This window comes from Anabrus simplex, chromosome 1, assembly GCF_040414725.1.
Source record: "Anabrus simplex isolate iqAnaSimp1 chromosome 1, ASM4041472v1, whole genome shotgun sequence".
Lineage (NCBI taxonomy): Eukaryota > Metazoa > Arthropoda > Insecta > Orthoptera > Tettigoniidae > Anabrus > Anabrus simplex.
This window is the reverse complement of record NC_090265.1, coordinates 1,752,759,123-1,752,782,739: the sequence shown is the minus strand read 5'-3', so window position 1 is coordinate 1,752,782,739 and position 23,617 is coordinate 1,752,759,123.

The window sequence follows — 23,617 nt, the reverse complement described above, 5'->3', positions numbered from 1 at the left end:
GTCACACTCAGCGAGTGATCCCACCTCTACCGCCTGAAGGGCGGTTTTCTGGAACGTGAGACTTTGAGTCGGGGAATATAACTAGGAAGGAGGACCATTATCTCGCCCAGGCGGCCTCATCTGCTATCATGAACAAGGGGCCTATTGGGATGATGGTAATAGACAAACAAGAGGGAAGGAAGCGGGCGTGGCCTTAATTTACGTACCATTTGCCCGGAGAAAAAGTGGGAAACCACGGAAAACCACTTCGACAAAGGCTGAGGTGGGAATCTAACCCCCTCTACCCTGAGACTGGGTGTACCCCGTTCCAGTCTTTGCACCACTTTTCAAACTGCCAACCCCCCGAACCTGCGTCGGGGGGCAGCTTATCACACTATCCACTACACCATGGAGGCGGATTCAATAAATGATTTGGCTTCAGCACGTTCATATGTGAATTTGCTAAAAAATATACAGGCAATTTCTACGTCAAACATACAAAATATTATTCGTCGTAGTAGTGGTTGATCAAAAATATTTTTATGATTTAATTATTATTATTAATGTATGAGCTTTTCTTTTCTTTTCTTTTTGCTTTCGCAATAACGGACACAGATAACTTTTATGGTGACGATGCGATAGGAGATTGCTACTAGTGGGAAGGAAGTGACAGTACCTCAACTAAGGTACAGCCCTAGCATTTGCATGGTTTGAAAAAGAGAAACCATACAAAACCATCTTCAGGGCTGCTGTCAGTGGGGTCGCGTGGCCAACTCACTCGGTGATTTAAATTTTGCTATATTCCTGGTAGTTAAATGAGTACCTCACTCTTAAATGGAAAATTTTACTATTCGCACAATAATACGGTCGTGAAAACCGAACATTCGATGGTGAATACCGCCTGAATACAAGAGAAAAGCATGGAACTGCGATCAACTTTCATTGTGTCAGGCCGTGTATATGTTTGAGCACGGAGCCAAGAAACATGACCTCATACATTGCACAAGTTATCCTCAACACATTACGTTAATTACACTCCAGATAAAGAATTGGCCTGAGTTTCAACTTTCCTCTAAGAGTATTTCATACTGTACATGGCGATCAACAAAGTCGATTTCGTTCCAAAATACTTAAAGAACATTTGAGTGGCTCACTTACTGTAACGGGCTTTTAAACACGGCTATAAATCTTTCAGTTTGTAATCTCGTAGTTACGTAGTTAAAAAATAATGCTTCTCAGATCAAACTCTTTAATTTACAGAACATAGAGCACTTAGCAAAATTTAATGCCCTATTTTTCAATTCTTACACTTTTACATTAAGTAATGAAATTAGATTGATAAACAAGAATGTCCTCATTTTAGGCCAACTTCTTGTTTTGTTGCAGAGATAAATGTGTCCAGCACCGTTGCCTTAATATTAAGAACACGTCATTTAATATTAGTCCACCTGTGTGTTGTGGTGGTTAGCGTGATTAGTTGCCACCCCCTGAGGCCCAGGTTCCATTTCCCGGCTCTTCCAAAAAATTTGAAAAGTGGTACGAAGGCTGGAAACGGGGTCCACTCAGCCTCAGGCGGTCGACTGAGTAGAGGGGTTTCGAATCTCACCTCAGCCATCCTCAAAGTGGTTCCCCGTGATTTCGCACTTCTCCTCCAGTCAAATACCGGGATGGTACCTAACCTGATAGATGTGCACCACTGATGACTGAAATACATTATACGAGCTGAGCTGAATAGCTCAGAGGGTAGAGCACGGGATTCCTGAGTTCAAATTGGCTGGTGCTGAAAGAAGCCATCATCGTGTTGGACGGAATGCAGTCCAAAGTCCATTATCTCCTAAATGAATGTATATTTGTCATCACTATCGGACCCTGGATAAGCTGTTCGAAGGTATAACGTTCTGACGACAGGTAACAATCAACGAGGTGATGTTCATTGTTGAATTATTCCTTGTTCCTTATTCTTCTATAACTGATCTTCAATTCATTCCACTTTCTAGCCTGTAATTAATTATTTACGGCAAGGATACTAAGTCATCTCAACTAAGTGAAAAGGCTGAGAGACACGAATACCAATTACGACAATTTTAGCAGACTGTACCAAATACGGTGCTCCCCAAGCTGACTATTTCCATATTCATTCCATGAAAATGCTGTTTTGTTATAATAATGTGTTCACACCATTAGGTTTATACATGTTTGAAGGACAATAAATAAATAAATAAATAAATAAATAAATAAATAAATAAATAAATAAATAAATAAATAAATAAATAAATAAATAAATAAATAAATAAATAAATAAATAAATAAATAAATAAATAAATAAATAAATAAATAAATAAATTCATGAAGGATTTCTCTCACTATTAATCCAACATTACAATTACACACACCATGATATCTGGTGAAAAATCACAAAACGTTATCACGCAGAGGGGATGATCGTACTGTTCCCAACATTGAAAGTGAATTAGTTGTAACTAGGGGGCTCAGGAGATGAGGAAAGATCCCTTCTATTCTCGAGGACTAACATAATGTTTATTGATTCAGGACCATTGTAGACTAGAAAGTGCAGGATTTATTTGACCATTTTTGCCTTTTTCCGCGTATTTGATTATAGGTCGTTTTTGGATTTTTCTTTCGACTACATTTATACTGGCCATTGTCAGTTCGAATCATTGTTAGTTCATTCATTGCCTCAAACTAAATTCCAAAGAAAAGCATCTCGATTTGTTCTGTGTAACTTCCGACAAGAGAGTATCGTTACAAAAATGTTGCAGAGTTTGGGCAGGGAAGAACTGGGAGAGAAAGGAGACGAGCTGCTCGACTAAGTGGTATGTTCCGAACTTTCAGTGGAGAGATGGCGTGCAATGACATCAGTAGACGAATACGTTTGAGTGGTGCCTTTTAACAGTAGGAAAGATCACAATATGAAGATAAAGCTGGAATTCAATAGGACAAATTGGGGCAAAATCTCATTTACAGGACGGGGAGTTAGGGATTGGAATAACTTACCAAGGAAGATGTTTAATAAATTTCCAATTTCTTTGCAATCATTTAAGAAAAGACTAGGAAGACAACAGATAGCTTATCTGCCACGTGGGCGACTGCCCTAAACGTAGATCAGTAGTGATTGATTGATTGATTGATTGATTGATTGATTGATTGATTGATTGATTGATTGATTGATTGATTGATTGATTGATTGATTGATTGATTGATTGATTGATTGATTGATTGATTGATTGATTGATTGATTGATTGATTGATTGATTGATTGATTGATTGATTGATTGATTGATTGATTGATTGATTGATTGATTGATTGATTGATTGATTGATTGATTGATTGATTGATTGATTGATTGATTGATTGATTGAACATATGTTCTGTAGTAAAAAACAGAATGAAATGAAATGAGACGAATTGAAAACTGAAACTAAAGCTTGAAAAAAAACAGGGGTATCAAATTATGTGCGCGATAAGTGAAAAATTGAAAGATGTGTGCGTATTTCAAGAGGAAGATCTCTCTTGCTTCAAGGATGAACCCTTACCATCCGTTGATGTGGAGATAAGTTTCTCGATGGTACCCAATGTGCTGTCTGAAAACCCACGATCGTTTACACCCAAGAACCTGGAGACGACTATTGTAATATACAGCAAAACCAACTGAGTCCGCCTCTGTGGTGTAGTGGTTAGCGTGATTAGCTGCCACCCCCGGAGGTCCTGGTTCGATTCCCGGCTCTGCCACGAAATTTGAAAAAGTGGTACGAGGGCTGGAACGGGGTCCACTCAGCCTCGGGAGGTCAACTGAGTAGAGGTGGGTTCGATTCCCACCTCAGCCATCCTCGAAGTGGTTTTCCGTGGTTTCCCATTTCTCCTCCAGGCAAATGCCGGGATGGTACCTAACTTAAGGCCACGGCCGCTTCCTTCCCTCTTCCTTGTCTATCCCTTCCAATCTTCCCCATCCCCCGCAAGGCCCCTGTTCAGCATAGCAGGTGAGGCCGCCTGGGCGAGGTACTGGTCATTCTCCCCAGTTGTATCCCCGACCAAGAGTCTGAAGCTCCAGGACACTGCCCTTGAGGCGGTAGAGGTGGGATCCCTCGCTGAGTCCGAGGGAAAAACCGAACCCGGAGGGTAAACAGATGATGATGATGATGATGATGATGAAAACCAACTGAAGTAATGTTTCCGAATTCCAATTTAACCCTAGTGTGGTTGAGCCAAATATGATTCCAGTTATACTAATTTCAATGTATTTCTCCAGAATGTCCGTTGTGGGTTCGCTTACTTCATTCTAGGTTGAATAAACATTTCATTCTAAATTATGCAGGGATTTTTATTAACAAAAACGGAATTCATGTTTTTTTAATTATGTTAATCTAAGAATATGTCTGAAAGAAGAAGTATTTCACCCATTTACATTTGCACTGTATGTGTTGTGCCATTCCACAATTCCAGAAATCAGGCTAAATCGAATAAAGATGAACGCGATTACTAGTAATTAAGTTAGACACAATGAATAAATTATATATAATGTCAAGGAAACTGAGAGTACCACAGAGTCGCGGTGGCAGTGGCCAAGAGATTTTCGAACTGTTAAGACCAAGACAGTTTAAAAATCACAAATTAAAAGCTAACTCCAGGGAGTGGACGTGTTACGAGCAGTAAGCTGTATAAATCGTATAAAATTACCATGTCTGAAAAAGTATTTCACCCACTTACTTTTGCACTCTGTGTATCATACGATCAGAATTTTGTATTTAAAAGTAAAATTATGGATGAATTTCGATCGCATTTTTACGTCTATTTTGCCAGTTTTAGGTCCTTTCTTGGATATTGTTAGGTCTTTCTAGAGGTCCTTGTTAGGCTACTTACAGGTTTTCAGAGCCATAGTTGTAACATATTGGTAGAAGAAATACATGAACATACGATTATCATGATAATAACTTCTTAAACTGTTTTCAGCAGAATGCGTAATCGGTTGTTGGTTGAATTTCACTCACTAGTAGAATTTTTTGTAAGCTATGTAAGATAGTGAAGAGGAGGAGAAATGAAATAAACCAGCTCCTTAAAAAACTATATGTTTTATGCTATTTGTTCCACATCACACCGGCACAGGCAGTTCCCATGGTGACAATAGGATAGGACGGAGTTAGGACTGCGAGGAAATTGACCGTGACCTTAACGAAGATACATACCCCGCATTTATCTCATGTGAAAATGACAAGCCACAGGAAAATCATCTTCGGGTTGCCGACAGTGGAGTTCGAACCCAAAGCTCTCGAATGCGAGCTAATAACTACACTCCACGAGCTGCTTAGCCAACTCGCTCAGGAAACTATATCTCAAAGAAACAACAAATAGAGCTACGTTTTAGACGTAACTGATAAGTACTATAGTCTGTCCGGAGAAAATAATCCACAGCTCTTCAGCCCTTGAGGCAAGCAACACATTGTTGAAAACATCCTAGGAATATGAGCTAACAATTTTAGATGAATAAAATATAATAAAATATGACAATATATTCTATTTATTCTTAAAAATTACAATCCTTTTCTTAATCATTGTTGTCTGATCGATTAGCTTAGCAGTTTGCCTTTTCCTACCACTACGAGCGCTAATGTGAGTCCATGAGGAGTTTCACTTAAACACCACTAGGAGCGCTAATGTCAGTCAATGCAGAGTCAATGCAGAGATTCACTTTAACATCACTACGAGGCTAATGTGTGTCAATGCAGAGTTTCACTTAAACATCACTAAGAGCGCTAATGTGAGTCAATGAGGAGTTTCACTTAAACACCACTACGAGCGCTAATGTGAGTCAATGCAGAGTTTCACTTAAGCCCTTATAAACTACGATCGGTGTATACTTTTCTCAAAAAATTAAAAAAACGCTTGAGTGTACTGAACCACGGAATAGATTACAGAAAGAATTATGTAAATATGTTAATTTGGCTGAGATTTGAATCAGAAAGGAAACGACAAGCGATTTTAGGCGGTTTCTCTGGAACTCCATTTAGTCCCGAAGTGATTCTTGAAATTTGATTTCTTAGTGTGAGAGAGCTATCAAGAACTTACTATATAAAACCCTTACGGGCTCTTTAGCCCTTCAACGTTCGGCACACTTGAAGAAATTGCTGTATTTTACGTTTTTCGAGTATGGGGACCCCTAATTTATCTCCTGAGAAATGTTTCCACCATTAACTCACGCTGAATGTATTATTCAATTTTTGGCAATGGACATTAAAAATATAAGAATCACGACCAATGAGACGGAAAAACTTCTACTTTCACACATCACTCCGTACGCACGTTAGCTTTTTTCTCGGCCTGACTGCATGTGACGTCACCAACTCTTCGGAAAACGCTTACAAGTGATTCTGAACATTCAGCTTCTTAAAAATTACAATGGTTCTTTAAAGATTTGGAAACAGACAACCATATACACAGGTGTGAAAATCATTGGACTCAAAGGAGAAATCACAAATTAAATTGCCTTAGTATTTGCTTTTGCTCTCACTTGTATTTCTAATTGGTATCATGGAACTCCCTCTGTTTCAGTCACATATTCATCCTACTTACTAAACTTCGTGAAATACTGTATTATTATTAATATTCGTATTATTCGTGTTTTTAATATTACACTGAGATTAAATATTTCTGTTGCTAATCCTACAACAGCTGCCTGGCCGAGGCGGTAAAGACGTGCTCGGTTCGTCCGGAAGAACGTGGGTTCGAACCCCCGTCCGGAAGTCGTAAAATTTAAGAAATGAGATTTCCACTTCCGGAGGTGCATATGTCCCTGAGGTTCACACAGCCTACACCAAAAATGAGTACCAGGTTAATTCCTGGGGGCAAAGGCGGCCGGGCCTAGAGCTAACCACTCTACCCCATCAAGTGCCGAGGTTACGGATAGTGAAAGCCTTTACCTTCCATCCCTCCAAGGTCCTTCATGGCCTGTACGGAGAAGACTTTGCATAAACCTACAACAAATCGCAAAAAAGCTCAGCGAGTTATACAAAGCAAATCAAAATAATACAGGTCTGCTTCATGCAATTCCATTTTATCTAATTGCACTCGAAAGAGAAATCCTCAACACTTAAATTTAATATTAGTAGAGGAGTCTATTTTCTATAATAGCATCACTGATGTATTTGAAAGAAAATTTAAGTTGTGTTCTATAATTTACTTTAAACATACAAACGTAACACGTATAAATGATCCACTGCAGCACATAAATACTTTATGAGGAGGCAAATAATAGGTAGTGCGACAGTCGAAATAATCAATATTCAGAAATTAGTGTTGAATCTAATAATTTTCGCACCTCTGTACCGTATGCCATGTGCAGCGGAAAGTTATGCTTACATCCTTTCAGGTACTTTATACTCTCCTGGCGAGATAAAAGATTTACCCAAGTTTCATAATGGAAAGGCTCAAATTTAATCCTATCAGAACTGTCCTCTCAGAACGAACATCTTCGACTTTACCAACGAACTTAATTTAAAGTTTCCTTCGTGCCCGCTATCCTCTCATCTCCTTCTTTTACTTCAAGTCAAATATTGAGACCTGTGGGTTTGTAAACATATCAATCCATTTCCGTTTCTATTTCCGCTGATTTCATCGTAATCTGGAACGTAATTTCAACATTTTTAAATGTCTATTGTCTGAATAAGCAATCAATATTGATAACACCTGTAAGCTCAATTGTCTATACATTTTAGGATAAAATATTGTTCTGAATGTTTTTAGTTTCAAGTGATCTGAGTCGTGGCCCTCCTTGTGCTCAGGCGGCCAGGACTATACAATTCACCGGTGGTCCATAACCCGTTAGAGGAGAGGTCCTCACTTGGACTATGTGCAAGTAGGGCAGCATCCTGCTTCGTGAATTTACCGAGCTCAGAACACTTTAAGCAAGCCTCGGACCTATGGGAGTAATGGAGTCCCACTCCCATTTGACAGGCGAGGGACTTCTTGGAAACAACTTGGCGAACGAAATGGAATTCGATGGGGAGCTATCAATATTAATGGGGCTTATGGAAGAAAGAAGGTAGAACTGGCTGAGTCAGCAAAGAGGATGCATCTGGATGTGCTAGGAGTAAGTGATATTCGGGTAAGGGGAGATAATGAGGAAGAGATAGGAGATTATAAGGTGTACTTGACGGGTGTTAGAAAGGGAAGGGCAGAGTCTGGGGTAGAGCTCTTTATCAGGAATACCATTGCACGCAACATAGTTTCTGTTAGGCACGTAAATGAGCGAATGATGTGGGTAGATTTGTCAGTGGGAGGAATTAGGACAAGAATTGTGTCCGTGTATTCACCATGTGAGGGTGCAGATGAGGATGAAGCTGACAAGTTTTATGAAGCACTGAGTGACATCGTGGTCAGGGTGAACAGCAAGGATAGAATAGTGCTAATGGGCGATTTCAATGCGAGAGTTGGGAATAGAACTGAAGGATACGAAAGGGTGATTGGTAAATGTGGGGAAGATATGGAAGCTAATGGGAATGGGAAGCGTTTGCTGGACTTCTGTACTAATATGGGTTTAGCTGTTACGAATACATTCTTCAAGCATAAGGCTATTCACCGCTACAAATGGGAGGCTAGGGGTACCAGATCCATAATAGACTATATATTAACAGACTTTGAATTCAGGAAATCTGTTAGGAATGTAAGAGTTTTTCGAGGATTTTTCGATGATACAGACCACTATCTGATCTGTAGTGAACTAAGTATCTCTAGGCCTAGGGTAGAGAAAGTGAAATCTGTATGCAAACGAATAAGGGAAGAAAATCTCCAGGACGAGGAAATTAGACAGAAGTACATGGATATGATTAGTGAGAAGTTTCGAACAGTAGACAGTAAGCAGGTTCAGGATATAGAAAGAGAATGGGTGGCATACAGGGATGCTGTAGTAGAAACAGCAAGGGAATGCCTAGTAACAACTGTGTGTAAAGATGGAAAAAGGCGAACATCTTGGTGGAATGATGAAGTGAGAGCAGCCTGTAAACGTAAAAAGAAGGCTTATCAGAAATGGCTCCAAACAAGGGCCGAGGCAGACAGGGATTGGTACGTAGATGAAAGAAACAGAGCGAAACAAATAGTTGTCGAATCCAAAAAGAAGTCATGGGAATATTTTGGTAATAACCTGGAAAGGCTAAGTCAAGCAGCAGGGAAACCTTTCTGGACAGTAATAAAAAAATCTTAGGAAGGGAGGGAAAAAGGAAATGAACAGTGTTTTGAGTAATTCGGGTGAACTCATAATAGATCCCAGGGAATCACTGGAGAGGTGGAGGGAATATTTTGAACATCTTCTCAATGTAAAAGGAAATCATCATGGTGGTGTTGCAAACAGCCAAGCTCATGGGGAGGAGGGAAATGATGTTGGTGAAATTATGCTTGAGGAAGTGGAAAGGATAGTAAATAAGCTCCATTGTCATAAGGCAGCAGGAATAGATGAAATTAGACATGAAATGGTGAAGTATAGTGGGAAGGCAGGGATGAAATGGCTTCATAGAGTAGTAAAATTAGCGTGGGGTGTTGGTAAGGTACCTTCAGATTGGACAAACCAGTAATTGCACATATCTATAAGCAAGGGAACAGGAAGGATTGCAACAACTATCGAGGTATCTCATTGATTAGTATACCAGGCAAAGTATTCACTGGCATCTTGGAAGGGAGGGTGCGTTCAGTCGTTGAGAGGAAGTTGGATGAAAACCAATGTGGTTTCAGACCACAGAGAGGCTGTCAGCATCAGATTTTCAGTATGCGCCAGGTAATTGAAAAATGCTACGAGAGGAATAGGCAGTTGTGTTTATGTTTCGTAGATATAGAGAAAGCTAATGACAGGGTACCGAGGGAAAAAATGTTCACTGTACTGGGGGACTATGGAATTAAAGGTAGATTATTAAAATCAATCAAAGGCATTTATGTTGACAATTGGGCTTCAGTGAGAATTGATGGTAGAATGAGTTCTTGGTTCAGGGTACTTACAGGAGTTAGACAAGACTGCAATCTTTCACCTTTGCTGTTTGTAGTTTACATGGATCATATGCTGAAAGGTATAAAATGGCAGGGAGGGACTCAGTTAGGTGGAAATGTAGTAAGCAGTTTGGCCTATGCTGACGACTTGGTCTTAATGGCAGACTGTGCCGAAAGCCTACAGTCTAATATCCTGGCACTTGAAAATAGGTGCAATGAGTATGGTATGAAAATTAGCCTCTCGAAGACAAAATTGATGTCAGTAGGTAAGAAATTCAACAGAATTGAATGTCAGATTGGTGATACAAAGCTTGAACGGGTAGATAATTTCAAGTATTTAGGTTGTGTGTTCTCCCAGTATGGTAATATAGTAAGTGAGATTGAATCAAGGTGTAGTAAAGCTAATGCAGTAAGCTCGCAGTTGCGATCAGCAGTATTCTGTAAGAAGGAAGTCAGCTGCCAGACGAAACTATCATTACATCGGTCTGTTTTCAGACCAACTTTGCATTACAATAGCGAAAGCTGGGTGGACTCAGGATATCTTATTCATAAGTTAGAAGTAACAGACATGAAAGTAGCAAGACTGATTGCTGGTACAAACAGGTGGGAACAATGGCAGGAGGGTACTCGGAATGAGGATATAAAGGCTAATTTAGGAATGAACTCGATGGATGAAGCTGTACGCATAAACCGTCTTCGGTGGTGGGGTCATGTGAGGCGAATTGAGGAGGATAGGTTACCTAGGAGAATAATGGACTCTGTTATGGATTGTAAGAGAAGTAGAGGGAGACCAAGACGACGATGGTTAGACTCGGTTTCTAACGATTTAAAGATAAGAGGTATAGAACTAAATGAGGCCACAACACTAGTTGCAAATCGAGGATTGTGGCGACGTTTAGTAAATTATCAGAGGCTTGCAGACTGAACGCTGAAAGGCATAACAGTCTATAATGATAATGTATGTATGTATGTATGTATGAATGAATGAATGAATGTAAAATAATGAAGTGCGGGAAGAAAAAAAATGTGATTATTCAATCTTTTTTCGTTTAAGACTGAACTTTTCTCTGTATAACAGTGCGAACGTTTTGCTAATATCTCCAATACTTTCGGAGTTATGACCCAAAACGTGAAGCCCTGTCACCCAAGCAAGCCCTTGATCGGTAAGCACGTTGTTCGTTTCCCGTAAGTTATGTCTTTCAGAACCGTTTCCCTGATCTCTGAAAATTTTAAATATATTCGTGATTCTATGACAAGTTGTAGCTGAAATATTACTGGTCTTAAAAAAAAGAATCATTGAAAAATATTCATGTGTTTGGAAATTATCAGGGAAACAGAAAAATAGTGACCAAGATACATCACCATTTTGAATAATTATTTATACATAATGGCATAGGTTTACATTATTTCTAAATTTGTAGGCATATTATTAAAGAATAATTCGTTCGTCGCACTTTCCTTTTAGTATTATTTTCCAATGCTGCGGAAAAAAGTACAACACACCCCATTTTTCCATATTCAAACGAATAACTCCCCGCTTAATGCCGTAGGCTCATATTGTACCCGCCCCTACCCAAGAAGGCACCGGCATCGAATCTACAGGGTCGCACATGGGTCAAGAAAAATTATAAATAAATAGGCGCTGAACTAAAGTAAACTTAAAGGCGTACAGGGGAGGAGAAGCGGGTCATACTTAACTAAAATGAGAACACATTCGAATTAAAAATTTAACTCACAAACCGGTTTATTCAACCTTAATGATGATGGGAAATGGCGCATTAAGGTACACTGATGAACTACATTATTATTCATAATTGTTGTGAATTATCATGTGGACGTCCGTCCATTATGCTTGATAGAAATGAGTACGTTTATCGCGAAGCGATGTATCGTGACATGAAGCGAATAGAAAATTTTACCATAACACTGAGGCTATATTATATCATTAACACATAAAACTAACATGCACCGACAACATGTCTGAGCAACCCTATTCTAATGAAGACCTAGATTTCCCAATGAAATGACGTAAAAGAAAAATCCACTCATATGAAACAACACCTGGGTTCGAACCGACCCTCGCTAGTATACACATTGCCAGGCTGATGGTCAGAACCACCGCCGACCTTATTTACAATCAAACATGACACAAAGAACACATAAACATCATACATGATATGCAGCAAAATAGGCGAGGCACTTTAATCCTCCTTCTGACGCTGTAGGCTTCCAATGCTTACGTTGAGCATCGAACAGACAACCCCTTGTGATGAAGACATGGTCCTGTAATCCCTATCTATATTATATTCAAACAATCAACAATGATTCACTGGCAAACATCAGCATTATCGGCCGGGTCACTTGTTAGTAAATCCACTACTCTGGCGTGTTGAATAAATCACATATTTAGCCGTTCACAGAGGCCAACTTCCCTTTAACAGAAATGTCCCTCCTTCCTTAGCTACGGGACATCCACACACAAAAAAACACAACTGGGGCAAGGTCGGAGCCACGTCCGCCACCCCAAGGGTCAATAGCCCACATAACAAGCGTAACATTCCCTTTCAAAAGGAAACAAGAACACTTCACACAAAAGTATATCCACAAAATAATCTAAGGGCTCATAACTCGCGCAAATCACCTTGAATTCAACACATATTTTCCCAACAGTATCACGTCACTTTCACAACGCGACTCCGGTATTGCAATGCTAATATTTGCGCGATCATTATTATTATTATTATTATTATTATTATTATTATTATTATTATTATTATTATTATTATTATTATTATTATTATTATTATTATTATTATTATTATTGTTATTACTGCCATTCTACATGACTTACCCGCTGCTTGGATCAGTGAGGAAAGCCACGGGAGACCAGAGTGTGGAATTAAAACAGTGACGTGTTTGTGCACAGGATCTACTGCCAGCGGCTCCACCAGCAAGGAACCATGGACTGTCAACTTCAAGGTGATATGGAAATGCAAGTAATCACCGCGGTGCCCATGGACCAAGAGTAAGCCCAGGATGGACCTCCTGAACTGACGAAGGTGTCGTCATGTGATAGAGATGAGTATTAATTTTTATATCTGGCATGCCTAGTGGGGATGGGAAATGTTTATCGTAAGCTGACGCTATAAAAGGTTAAAGATGTAGTCCAGTTTGAAATAAAGCGCCGAAATGGGCGCCTCAACCACCTGAATCACTCAGCTCCTTTTTTCTGCGCCTTTATGTACAGCCTTGAAACATGGACCCAATGGATGAATATATTTTCCGGTTCGAAATGGATTTTCATCTCTCAGTATTTCACGGAAAACTACTCTCTGAAGATCAGTAGTCACTACCACAAGCCCGGGAAATATTTCCCATCTTAACGCAACAATGTGTTTGGGATGTGCTGCCGGTTCAGAATATTGCATGTATTGTCAACTGAAAAAGGAACCTATGTTTCCATCACCAAGCAATTTAAGATCGCTCTAAAAGTCTTTCCCAAAGTATCATTCAGAATGCCATCCAATTCTTTCGGAAAATCACGAAAATAAATAGATAAGTCTTGAAAATATGTTGCAATCAATCAATCAATCAATCAATCAATCAATCAATCAATCAATCAATCAATCAATCAATCAATCAATCAATCACTCAATCACTCAATCAATCAATCAACCAATCAATCAATCAATCAATCAAGATCTCCATTTAGGGCAGTCGCCCAGGTGACAGATTCCCTATCTGTAGTTTCCTAACTTTTCTTAAATGATTTCAAAGAAATTGGAAGTTTATTGAACATCTCCCTTCGTAAGTTATCCTAATCCATAACTCCCCTTCCTATAAACGAATATTTTTCCAAAATTTTCCTCTTGAATTTCTACTTTATCTTCACATTGTGATCTTTCCCACTTTTAAAGACACAACTCAGAATTATTCGTCTACTAATGTCTTTCCACGCCATCTATCCGCTGACAGCACGGAACATACCACTTCGTCGAGCAGTTCGTCTTATCTCTCCCAAGTCTTCCCAGCCCAAACTTTGCTACATTTTTGTAACGCTACTCTTTTGTCGGAAATCACCCAGAAAATCGAGCCGCTTTTCCTTGGACTTTTCCAGTTCTTCAATCAGGTAATCCTGGTGAGGGTCCCATACACTTGAACAATACTCTACTCGGGGTCTTACCAGGGACTTATATGCCCTCTCCTTTACATCTTTACTACGAACCCTAAACACCTCATAACCATGTGCAGAGATCTGTACCCTTCATTCACAATCCCATTTATGCGATTACCCCAATGAAGATCCTTACTTATATTAACACTTATATACTTACAATGATCCATGAGAGGAACATTAACCCCATCAACGCAGTAATTAAAACTGAGAGGACTTTTCGCATTTGTGAATCTCACAACCTGACTTTTAACCCCGTTTATCATCATACCATTGCCTGCTGTCCATCTCACAACATCATCGAGGTCATTTTGCAGTTGCTCGCAATCCTGTATCTTATTCATTACTCTATACAAAATATCATCATCCGCAAAAGGCCTTATCTCTGATTACACTTCTTTACTCATATTATTTATATATATAAGAAAATATAAATGTCCAATAATACTGCCTTGTGGAATTCCCCTCTTAATCATTACAGGGTCAGATAAAGCTTCGCCTACTCTAATTCTCCGATATCTATTTTCTAGAAATATAGCAACCCATTCAGTCACTCTTTTTCTAGTCAAATTGCAGACATTGTTTTCAGTAGTCTCCCATGATCCACCCTATCAAATGCTTTAGACAGGTCAATCGCGATACAGTCCATTTGACCTCCTGAATCCAAGATATCTGCTATACCTTGCTGGATTCCTACAAGTTCAGCTTCAGTGGAATAACCTGTCCTAAACCCGAACTGCCCTCCAACGAACCAGTTTTTAATTTTGCAATCATGCCTAATATAATCAGAACGAATGCTTTCCAAAAGCTTACATGCAATGCATGTCAAACTTACTGGCCTGTAATTGTCAGCTTTATGTCTATCACCCTTCCCTTTGTATACTTTTTTTTGCATTAGTCTCCTCCTCTATCTGGACATTATCCTTGTTACCAACAATCTTTACATACAGCTGACTGAATACTTCTGCCTTTTGAAGATCCTCACATACACACTCCTCTTGTTCAGTAATGATTCCTGGAATACCCTCATTGGAACCGGTTTCTGCCTTTAAATATCTATACGAGCCCTTTCATTTTTCACTGAAATTTGGATGACTGCCAATTATGCTTGCCGCCATGTTAATCTTAGCTGATTTCTTTGCTAGATTATATTTCCTAGTAAGTTCGTTCTATTTCTCCTTACTTCCACAACTATTTCTGTCTGTACCGCCTACATAGTCTCTTTATTTCTCTATTATAATAAGGTGGGTCATTATCATTTCTTACCACATTTAAATGTATAAACCTGTTTTAACATTCCTCAACAATTTCTTTAAACTCATCCCAGAATGTGTTTACATTTTTATTTACCGTTTTCCACCGATCATAGTTACTTTTTAAAATCTCCCTCATGCCTTCTTCATCAGCCATTCCATTCCTTCCTTTCTATCACATTTGTTTTTAACTATAATAAACAGCTTCATGATCACTAATACCATCTATTACTTCAGTTTCTCTATAGATCTCATCTGGTTTTACCAGCACCGCTTCCAGTATATTCTTTCCTATAGTTGGTTCAGTCACATTCTGAATCAGCTTCCCCTCCCATATTAACTTATTTGCCATTTTTTGTTCAAGCTTCCTGTCGCATTACGTTCCCAATTGGCATTAGGTAAATTAAGATCTCCCGCTACAATCACATGCCTTTCCATGTCGTTTCCCACATGGCTGATTATCTTATCAAATATTTCTGAATCAGCATCAGGGCTACCCTTTCTCGATCTGCACACACCAAAGACATCTAGTAGCCTATTATCTTTAGAAATGAGCCTTACACCTAGAATGTCATTTTGTCATCTTTAACTTTTTCGTAGCTTACAAATTCTTCTTTCGCCTAAATGAATACTCTCCCTCATACCATTCCTATCCTATCTCTACGATACACACTCTAGTTCCGTAAGAAAATTTCTGCATCCTTTATATCATTTCTCAGCCATAAATCAACTCCTGTTACAATATCTGGTAAGTATATAGAGTTAAATTACTTAATTCTATTCCTTTCTTTACAATACTTATACAGTTCAGCACTGACATTTTCATGTCATTCCTGCTTGACTTTCAGATCACCGCTCCCTAGACCACCCCGTTTCTGTGAATATACCTCCCATTCAAAGGCATATCTAAAGAAGAAAACCGCGAGGAAAGACAGTGTGCAGAAATATTGACACAATAATAAACTCACAGTAGACTTTAGGTAGAGATGAAAACCATCCAGAATGTAGAAAATAAATAAAATATCTTGTAATAATGATAATTAGGGCTCGGGATTTGAGGAAAAGTTCTTTTCTTCTGGAGTATTCGAAGAGATACCCAGCATAATACTTCTTCATTCTGGGTCATTGTAGGTAAGAAAACGGTGAGTTTTATTTATCCCTTTTTTACCTTTTTCGCCGTTTTTTGTAACTTTCTTCGACTATATTTGTACTGCCCATTCTCAATTATAATCATCATTAATTCATCCATTACCCTTTATTCATATTTTATCTAGTAATAGAGGATGCGAAATACTGTAAAAATAAAATGAAACTCACGCTGGAAAGAATCCAATGATGTGCAAGATAAATAAAATATTGAAAGGCGGAAATTTTGATTTGAGTGCTTTTGAAGAGGAAGATCTCACTTGCTTCAAGTATGAAACATTAACATCCGTCAATGTGCAGAAAATTTTCTGGATATTTTTCAACATGCTGTCTGAAAACAGACGATATATTACACCTAAAAAGGTGGAGATGATTATTGTGATATACTGCAAAGCCATCTAAGTTGTTTCCGAATTCCAATTTCTGTAACCCTAGTGTGGTTGAGCTAAATATGATTCCAGTTTTACTCATTTTAATTTCTTTCTTCAGATGTCCGTTGCGGGTGCGCTGAATTCATTCTAGGCGTAAAAAAATATTTGTCATTCTAAATTCTGCAAGTAATTTTCCAAAACGCTATTTCATTTTTAAATTATGTTAATCTAAAGACATATAATGTCCGAAATAAGAAGCATTTCACTCATATATTTTATACTATATCGTCGTTGCCGGGACGAAACCTCCTATGTGATAATATTTTTGGAGATATACTGACCCGCAGCACATACGTTAGGAAGAGCGAGAATGCCTTGGCAGTATTCACACAGTATTGCACCTTAGATGACAGACCTTACCGGTCAAAGTTCTAAGCTAAAATATTTCACATAGGAGGTTTTGTCCCGACAGCGACGATATGTTCCGTAACACCAGAATTTTGCTTTTAAAAATATTACATTCCTTCATTAAATAATTAAAACTAAAGTGAGTAGTTTTCATCATATTTTATGTCTTTTTTCAGTTTTAAGTCCTTTTTATGGATAATTTGAAGTCTTTTATGGCTCTCTTTTAGTCAATTTTTATGTCTTCCATTTCCGAACCGTACTGATAATAATGGAGTCCACTTTTTCATTGAGACCAATTTCCAGATAAAACAAAAATACGTTGTTGGATAGTGAATGGAACAAAGTAGCAATTAAAAGTATGGCTTGTATGTATCATGTCCGTGTGCTGGCTTTAGGTCTAAGACTTCGCAAAATAGAACAACTGTCATCCATACAGCTCATCAAACGCTAGCAAAATTGCATTAATTTACATCTTACTTTTAATTGCTTAGTTTTCATGAGCGGTTTCACTGCCTGTCATATGATACAAATCCTCTGTAAACCTCGCGCGACTGAGAAAAATCTCTTCCCAACTATTTTTAGTTTTTCTGTTGTTGCACTGACTCAGGTAGGTCTTATGGCGACGAGAAGGACAGAGAAGGGGGTGACCGAGTCTTTAAGTATGATACAGCTCCTGGTGTGAAAATGATAAACCAATTAAAACCATCTCCAAGACTGACGACAGTGGGTTTTAGAACCCACTATCCCCCGAGAGCAAGATCACAGCTCATGGCCCAAACAACGTATCAAACTTGCTCGATTGTCTCAATACTCACGCCGTGAAATAATACTCCTCGACGAGACAGGAATCAAACCCGATTACAGAAAACACCAACAACGAGAATAAGAACATAATGCAATCTAACATACAACTTTCCAACGTAAATACTGTATTACCATTATTTCTTGAATAGTTCTAGTTCCACCGTGATGAGTGGCTGAGTGAGTCCCAAGTTCGCATCTTGTCGGTGTTCAAATACGCCAGCTACATCTTCATAGATTTATAAGCTCGTAAAATAGAACAAAATTCGAGCACTCGCTGTCTTAGTAAATCGTAAAAGTAGCTACTGGGACATAAAACCTATGTCCTTAAAATATCTCTAGTTCTATGAACATATTCTAAAAACATGGCGTTTGGGGATCGTATGAACATAGAGGTAGGTGGTGTGTCCATAAAGTCAGGCTGAATATAAATATGGTGCATATGATATGTGGGCCAACTACGTTATATATGGGTAGCGTGACTGACTCTTACCATAAGGCTCCGGGTTCGATTCTAGTCACTCTAGTTAATTCAGGGATTCTAATTCTGGACTGAGGGTTCAAATGGGTTTCGATCGGCCTCGTAATACATTAAGAAGAAGGGAGGAGTCAATCTACCAAGGCGAGGCTGGCATATTAAGCAACTTCAAATACCAGCGGACTGAGCCTAGTTCGAACCCGCCACGTTTTGCACAGAAGGCCAGCGCTCTACTGCCGGAGCTACTCATCCCATGTCGTCACATAAAACTGACTTGCAGTCCGATATGAGTAGAAGCAGAGCAGAGATGAGGATGTCATCATAGTGTCTTCGTGAACTCGAATATCCGCGTGCCTTGTATCTGGGCAGCAGTCGTCTTGGTAGTCTAAGTCACTTATTGGGTTGTTGCACCATGGAATTTCCTTGTTTTGTTTTGTTTTGTTCTTTTGGTTTTGTTTTGTTTTGTTTTGTTTTGTTTTTTTGGTTTTGTTTTGTTTTGTTTTGTTTTGTTTTGTTTTGTTTTGTTTTGTTTTGTTTTGTTTTGTTTTGTTTTGTTTTGTTTTGTTTTGTTTTGTTTTGTTTTGTTTTGTTTTGTTTTGTTTTGTTTTGTTTTGTTTTGTTTTGTTTTGTTTTGTTTTGTTTTGTTTTGTTTTGTTTTGTTTTGTTTTGTTTTGTTTTGTTTTGTTTTGTTTTGTTTTGTTTTGTTTTGTTTTGTTTTGTTTTGTTTTGTTTTGTTTTGTTTTGTTTTGTTTTGTTTTGTTTTGTTTTGTTTTGTTTTGTTTTGTTTTGTTTTGTTTTGTTTTGTTTTGTTTTGTTTTGTTTTGTTTTGTTTTGTTTTGTTTTGTTTTGTTTTGTTTTGTTTTGTTTTGTTTTGTTTTGTTTTGTTTTGTTTTGTTTTGTTTTGTTTTGTTTTGTTTTGTTTTGTTTTGTTTTGTTTTGTTTTGTTTTGTTTTGTTTTGTTTTGTTTTGTTTTGTTTTGTTTTGTTTTGTTTTGTTTTGTTTTGTTTTGTTTTGTTTTGTTTTGTTTTGTTTTGTTTTGTTTTGTTTTGTTTTGAATGCCAGGTATGGACAGAGATATTTGAAGTCGACGAGTCAATCTCTTAAATTCGATCGTTAATGCCATGATACTAATTAGGACTTTATTGTAATTAACGTTTGATTTACTTCATTCACTAGGATTGAAATATATGTTTCCTAGAATATATCTTTGCTTGTCTTCAGTTGAAGCATTTTATGTACGTAACTGCTTCCCCAAACTCACCAACATAACCCGTCAGTAGCTACTTCAATAATTACTAGATTATGCAATAAAGTTCAGATATCGAATATAATCACACAATTAATTTCCACAATTTGCAGTTGGGCGAAGTTTGCAGACAGAGGACCGTATTTCCTGGTTGACGCTAAGCAGCGGTCGCTGTGTTTTGTACTAAGTAATGAGAACTTACAGTGTCTCCAGCCGCAGACGGGTTACGGAGGGGTACTTTATCGTTGTTCTTGCTGCAGCTCTCAAGTGAGTTCGAAGTCTCGAGAGGTTAAATCCCAAGAATCCAACAGGGCGTGGGAAGACACTATCGTTTATTTGGTACATATTGCAAGATTAAGGAAATCAGAAAGCATGACTTCCGCTTTCCCCTCACTGCAGAGAAACCGGCAGGTAAAACACATGAAATGTTTGACTACTCCAACAAAATTTAATTCTTCAATGAAAACTTAATCATCTACTCTAACTTTTCTATATTCATGAAGGTACAATATCCTAAATTACACCTCTGTTCCATACCGCTATAAACTTAAATTGTTATTTTTTAATATGTCTATACCTAGAAAGACAAGGTCTACATACTTTTTCTATTTTCAAAATGCTAGGATTGTTAATTCGATAAATAATAATATTTTGAAGAAACTTCAGTTCGCTTTCCCATAATTAGAGGCTACCCACATTGGCTAAGTTCACAATAAAATTTAGTTCAGTATTTTAATCATGTTTTAAAAGCACAAACAGTAGTTGAAAATAAAAAACGTAAAATTACACGCTTAAAATAATAATTGATCATTATTTAGATGATACCAAAATCATATAATTATAAACTAAAATACTTTCCTTTAAATATCGTATGACTTTAGTTATCGCGTTTCCTACATGGACATCAAATATGTCACCAGAAATATTTTATATGGAGTGCTGAATGGACCTCCTTCCATCATTCAAAAATTAGAATACTTCTGTCAGACTGGACCAGCGATCTTGGGATGAAGAGAACAACATTCTACCACAAATCCACCATGGGAGCTAGTCTATAAGTAAGGAATTCCGTGAATAGTATGTGTTTATGAATTCAGATTTAAGTGCTTTGGTTCTAGTACATTAATAGTAAAAATACAATTAATAAGTAGGCCCTACATGTGATGAAATCTGCGACATAAAGAAATGTTTGCGCGTGGGGACAACATGGAAAACCTTTGAAAATGCTATAAATGTTGTCTTCACTGGATCTGCTGAGAATTTAAATTCTCTCTATTAGACAAAAGGATTCGAGTTTTGGTACTGTTAATCTAAGCCGTTGAAAAGTGAAAGATTATTAATACACCCGATTCCATCGAAAATTTAGGGCTTTATAATAGGCCTACACCTCCATGGGCGTAATGGACTTACTATTGGACTGCACCATCTAGGAAGGTTTTCATTTTCCTGTCGTTATTAACTGCTCCTTTATTTTCCGATAAGTTTATTCTTCGGAGGACCGAGTGAGTTAGCCGTGCGCTTAGGGTTGCGCAACTGTCAGCTTGCGTTCGGTACATAGTGCGTTCGAACCCCAATGTTGTCTTTCCGTAGTATTCTATTTTCACATCAGGTAAATGGTGAGGCTGTACCTTATCTAAGGCCATGGGCGCTTCCTTCTCACACCTAGCTCTTTCCTATTCCATCGTTAACGTATGACCTGTCTGTGTCGGTGCGACGTAAAGCAAATCGTAAAAAGAAAATTCTTCACTGGATCAGACCCGATCGTCTTTCTGACGCAACTAGTGTCGAGGGTAGTTCATTATCTTTTTTATTTCCCTTTAGGACAATAACCTCTCGACTCAGAGCATTAGTTTTGTCAGACCTAAGACATCTTTCGTTCTACTTTTTTCATGACCCGCTTTTTCATAACAGATATATTTTTTTCTTCTGGGAAACGGAACTGTCGTTTCGTCTCCTAAAATTATTGTTGGGAGTAGAACATAATACCATTGTTGTGTCTCTAATAATATTAATAATGATAATGAAGCGTTATTTGACAAAAAAGCGCTAGTTATGTGATATAATTTGGACAATCAACTGTCTACGCAACACATGTTTAAAATTTGTCTCTTTTCGGCGCTAGTAATCTTTGGTAAATTATTACATTCTGCTATTGGACCTTGTATTCGCGGCCTAGTGCCTGTAAATTGAGCTGAGACTGGAATTCTACACTAGTTGAAGTATTGGATGACTAAACCTTGTATCTGGTGGACTCTGGTAATTTAGTGCAGGAGCGCTTTGATCTGTTAGCCTACTGGTCATCTACTCAGTCTATACGTGGCTATTGTGACTTTTCGTCACATAGTTATTCTGTGTGTTATTACCTCTAAGGGTATAATTGTATTGTGGACAGCTACACGGACTATACGCCATCTATGAGAGTACATAGTAACTACAGTGTGTGTTTTGGTGGTCTCCGCCAGAGCGTGTAGCGGTGTTAGACGGTGTCGCTCCATGTGGCGAAGTGCGGAGTGTAGCTTTCGGCTGTTGGAACTGCTCGAGTGTAGACGCTGATGGCCATGTCTAACGGCTGTGCTGCTCTTAATATAATTATGACTGAATCGTTCGGTATTGGGTAATTAAGGAGGGTATACCTCGCCGAGCGAGGAGGACAAAATGTGTTTTAAAGTATCTTAGTTACATTGGAGTTAATTCTGTAAAGTTTTTTCTAAATTCTTACTTGTGAGTGCCGTAGTAATTAGGTGAAACACGAGGGGGTTACCTGGGAATAATTGGTCACCATGAAGGTACGCCTTTAGGATTTATTACTGTAAATATTATTGTCTTAGTACGTGTTACTGTATTCTATGAGTGTATTTATCATAATCATCATCTGTTTACCCTCCAGGTTCGGCTTTTCCCTCGGACTCAGCGAGGGATCCCACCTCTACCGCCTCAAGGGCAGCGTCCTGGAGCTTCAGACTCTTGGTCGGGGATACAACTGGGGAGAATGACCAGTACCTCGCCCAGGCGGCCTCACCTGCTATGCTGAACAGGGGCCTTGTGGAGGGATGGGAAGATTGGAAGGGATAGACAAGGAAGAGGGAAGGAAGCGGCCGTGGCCTTATTGTAGGTACCATCCCGGCATTCGCCTGGAGGAGAAGTGGGAAACCACGGAAAACCACTTCCAGGATGGCTGAGGTGGGAATCGAACCCACCTGTACTCAGTTGACCTCTCGAGGCTGAGTGGACCCCGTTCCAGCCCTCATACCAGTTTTCAAATTTGCGTGGCAGAGCCGGGAATCGAATCCGGGCCTCCGGGGGTGGCAGCTAATCATGCTAACCACTACACCACAGAGGCGGTGAGTGTATTTATTTTAGCTGAAATTATGTCACTGTTTGGTGATGGTTTTCAAACTTGAAGTGAGTATTGTGTATAACGGCGAGTGCATTATTGTGTTCAGGTAACTTGAAATTCTCCATTGTCTTTGTTTAAATTTTGTTTCCCGTTGATTTATTCTAATTTTTGGTGTATCTGCGTGTATTTTCCTTCAGTATTTTGATACGTGTGCGGTTACTATTGGTAAATTTCGTATTCATTGCTGTTATTGCTGTGTTAATTTGGTGTACATTATTGTGTTTTCTTTGATATTGTGATTCTCATATTATTTTTTTGTGCATCATTTCGTGCGTTTCGATATCCTGTTACCCGTGTTCCAACCTAAGTACTACATTTGTACTAAACACCACCCTTTTAAAAATATTATAATTATTATTATTATTATTATTATTATTAT